Genomic DNA, 4,203 nt, shown 5'->3' with positions numbered 1-4,203 from the left:
CGTCGATAAGAAAAAAAGGTTACAGCCAACTTTCAATATTGGTGGCAAAGTATTGGTCACTACGTATGTGTTAAGTAAAGCGAATGAAGGTGTTTCGTCTAAGTTTGCCACACGCAGAGATCGCCCATATCGCATTATAGCCAAGAAAGGTTCATCGGGTTATGTTATTGGTTCACTTGATAATAACAACGCAATAGCAACACACCACGTAGCAGACTTAACACCGTATGTGGGACAAGATGTAAAACCAAATTACCCCTCATCGGAAACGAGGACGACCTAGAAACGATACCTCAGTCAACCAAAACAATTCGTCCATAAACATCCATAAACGTCGAAAATGATGCACACAACAGCAACAACAACTCTATACACGGTAGAACATTGCGCCCAAGGAAACTAACTTGAATGCTGACTGCATCATCGGGACGATTTCTTCATCAGAGGGGGAGGCTGTAACGGCGCAAACAATTATTTAAATACAATTATTAATAATTAAGCAAATGTTATATTTTGTTATGTTCTTTTGATGTTTCTGCATTGTAAACATTTAAAGCTCGTGAAGTTCATTTTGAAGTTTACTTCTATAGCGGCATGCATTTGAGAAAAACTGTAATGAAATTGTAAGACAACAACCATATGAATGTTGTTGTTGCGAAGCGAAAACCACACCACACTCATATGGCAAAAGCACCATAGACAATCTCAAGTACGGCAGTTGACATAAAAATGAAAGCGTCAATATGGCTCATGTGGTAAGCGTGTGAATGTGCACGCAAAAGTCGCGGGTTCGAGGGTGGCTGCTTTTTATAATTTGTTTTTTTTTTTTTTCATATAATTTCTTTTTTTTTCATATAATTTCTTTTTTATCTTTAATATATGTTTTTTTAATCATTTAATGCAAAACGTCACTTACATCATAATTGCATTTGATTTGTCTTTGTAACGGAATTTATTACGGTTGCATGAAAATGAAATCGTCAATATGGCTCATGTGGTAAGCGTAGCACGCAAAGTTCGCGGGTTCGACGCTGTCTACTGTTTCTAATTTTTTTTTTTTTTTTGTTCCAATTTTTGAAGTTTACTTCTATAGCGGCATGCATTTGAGAAAAACTTTAATGAAATTGGAGGACAACAACCATATGAATGTTGTTAGGCAATCTTAAGTACGGCAGTTGACATGAAAATGAAAGCGTCAATATGGCTCATGTGGTAAGCGTGCGAATGAGCACGCAAAGGTCGCGGGTTCGAGACTGGCTGCTTTTTATAATTTGTTTTTTTTTTTTCATATAATTTCTTTTTTTTCATATAATTTATCTTTAATATATGTTTTTTAATCATTTAATGCGAAACGTCACTTACATTATAATTGCATTTGATTTGTCTTTGTATCGGAATTTATTACGGTTGTGATGTTTTGTGAGAAATAGAATTACCGATATCTGTAAACAAATGAATTTTCATAATTTTGTTGGTTACCTTTAGGGACCGATATGTCGAAAGATAACAACGGGGCTCGTGATAGACGGCGAAATGCTAAATTAAAGAAGTAAACTTCCCCTGGGTGTGCACCGCACACACTTATTTTTTTTTTTTTTTATAACCAGTACTGTATGTAATATCAAGTTGCTATAATCCTAATAACATTCGCCACTATCGTTCAATAATGCAAACTTAACGCTAACATATTTTCATATTTTTACTATGCACTCAATTCTTTAGGCAAATTCGAGCTTTGCATTGTAAGAAGATTTTGGACATCAGTCAGTCGATCAACCACTGCCAAATATAGAGCGTTAATAATTTGACTTGCGCGTATTTTTTCACGGCACTTCTAATTGTTATGACGACAGAAGACATTCATGGATTTGTTGGCTGACAATTATAAGATCATCATTTTTTTATTGAAGTTCCATATTGCTTTTGAGGATCGACAACATGGTAATATCTTAACGACAGTGGACATCCGTGGCTCTGTCGGCAGATGCTATTAAGCTGCCCTTAGTGAAACCAACCCCATTCCCTACAAATTTAATAAATACGAAGATTTTTCAATGGACGCTAACGACGCTATTAATTCTAAACAATGTTTGCCATCTCCTCTTAATGAAGAATTGCTTCAACCGGGAATGTGCGATAATGAAAGATTTGCTGAGAAGACTGAAGGACAAGATGATATACTCCAAGCCGATGCACCACTGAATTTGTCAAAACATATGATTTCGATGTGTCCAACGCCCATAGCTTTTACTTCTAACGCTCCTGCTTTGCAAATTTAAAAAGAAGTCATTCACCTATGTCATGGCCAGCACCAGAAGGAAGCTTGTCCGTTGTTGCTCCTACCATTGATAGTAACAATACCTGTTCACATTTGAAGGATCCTATGCGAGCAGCTTCAGTAGCTGTGGTTGCCGTAGGCGGTTTGCCATGCCAATTCTTGTCTTATGCAACTAAGCATGAAATGCAAAATAATGCAAATATAACAGTACCATGTACGTCGCCCAGCATTAGTCAGGCTCATTCTATGTCTCTGGAAACTAGAGGAAATATTTCCGGTTGTAGAATGTGGAATGTAGGTGTGAGTGGTTCAGAAGGGACAACAACATGTACCGCTTTACAAACCAACATTAATCAACCGCATTTAAACAAGCAATCATTAAATGTAGCCCCCATTGTTCAAGTTACTAAAAGCAGTAGTGCCGACGGTAGTAACCATGAAGAAGATTTGACTATAGAAAATATATGCTATACAAATATATCCAGGGATATTGGTTCTATATCAAGATGTGGTGATAATACGGATCAGGCGAATTAATTCATGGATCATGTGGTAATCGTGATGCAATCAGGACAAGCACAGCAAAAGGGTAGGCATCATCATAACCACCACCACCTTGCAAAGACCTTATATGCTTCTCATAACATGGTGTTGCAACCTATGCAATCTCGTAAAAGACATCAGCAAGAAAATCGAGAACATAAACAAGAAGTTAGCGTGATGGAATCGATTGATTTCAACTATGACGTTATCTGTAAAAAGAAAACCTCACTGCTGACTTCAACCAGCGCATAATTACATGAAAATATAGGCCACAATAAGCCACATATAAAGCAGCCAATGAATGTTTTCATGATGTGCGCCAAAGTAGAGCCTCGCAAAATCTTAAAGGCTTGTCCTGATATGCATAATTCTAATATTTCCAAAATTCTGGGAGCTCGTTGGAAGGCTATGCCAATAGCTATACTATGAAGAACTGCCGCAACTGTCTAAATTACATATGGAACAACATCCAGATTATCGCTATAAGCCACGTCCGAAAAGAACTTGTATAGTTGATGGCATAAAGATGCGTCTTCCGGAATATAAAATGTTGATGCGTAATAGACGAGCAGAACTGCGTCGGGTATGGTGCCGAGGTAAAGTCTCTGGAGGCGGAATAACAGATAGTGGTGCTGGTTGTGCCAGCGTATCTAATGTAAGAAATACTACTGCGCTCCTCAACGCTGCAGACATGATTGTTAGTGGCAACCACTCAAAAATACCACAAACAGCTTTTCGATTTCAAGAGATATGCCATTCGGTTACCGTCTCAGCCACATCAGCATCAATGACGGCATGTGCCAGCCAATTTAAAAATTCTATCCACCATGGGCAACCACAGTTAAATCACACCATTTCACGGCGCTTTTCCATGGCGCAGTCGCTATAAGAAGTGGACATTTTTCTCTAACGGCATGACGGGGCGAAGCGCCATTTTTGAGATCAAAAAGGAGATTGAAAGCGTCGTGATTAGTTGTGTTTGCCAAGTGAAATGAAATAGTTGTGTCATTCGTAAGACTTATTGCACCTTTTCAAGTAATTGCCAAAGGATTGGCATATCCTGCGTTGCAAATAATAACTTTTTACCTTGCCAAAGATTCCATTCGGATCCATTTAATAGGGTTAAATAAAGTGAACAAAATTCATGGATGCAGTGTTTGTGTAGTTGCTGTGAGAATTTGCACTGATTTTGTTCCACTAAAGTTTGATCGTAATTTTGCACGCTTCTGGTTCGTGAACCCAAATCAAAAAGAAAAAATGGAAAGTTTTGCCTAACTTGGGATTAATACAAAGTTCTAAAAAATCATCTCATCTGAAAAATCAATTTCTTAATTAACATTCCTCGATAAGAATTTCACCCTGGTTAAGTGTGCATAAACTAT

The 4,203-nt window shown here is 37.7% G+C and overlaps 1 pseudogene; it reads left to right on the top strand.

Moving 5' to 3' along the window:
* The first annotated feature begins 2,923 nt into the window (after window positions 1–2,923).
* On the top strand, window positions 2,924–3,710 carry LOC137234866 (transcription factor Sox-13-like; annotated as a pseudogene).
* The last annotated feature ends 493 nt before the right edge of the window (window positions 3,711–4,203 follow it).

Source organism: Eurosta solidaginis, chromosome X (assembly GCF_040869045.1).
Source record: "Eurosta solidaginis isolate ZX-2024a chromosome X, ASM4086904v1, whole genome shotgun sequence".
Lineage (NCBI taxonomy): Eukaryota > Metazoa > Arthropoda > Insecta > Diptera > Tephritidae > Eurosta > Eurosta solidaginis.
This window is presented reverse-complemented; position numbering and strand designations above follow the sequence as displayed.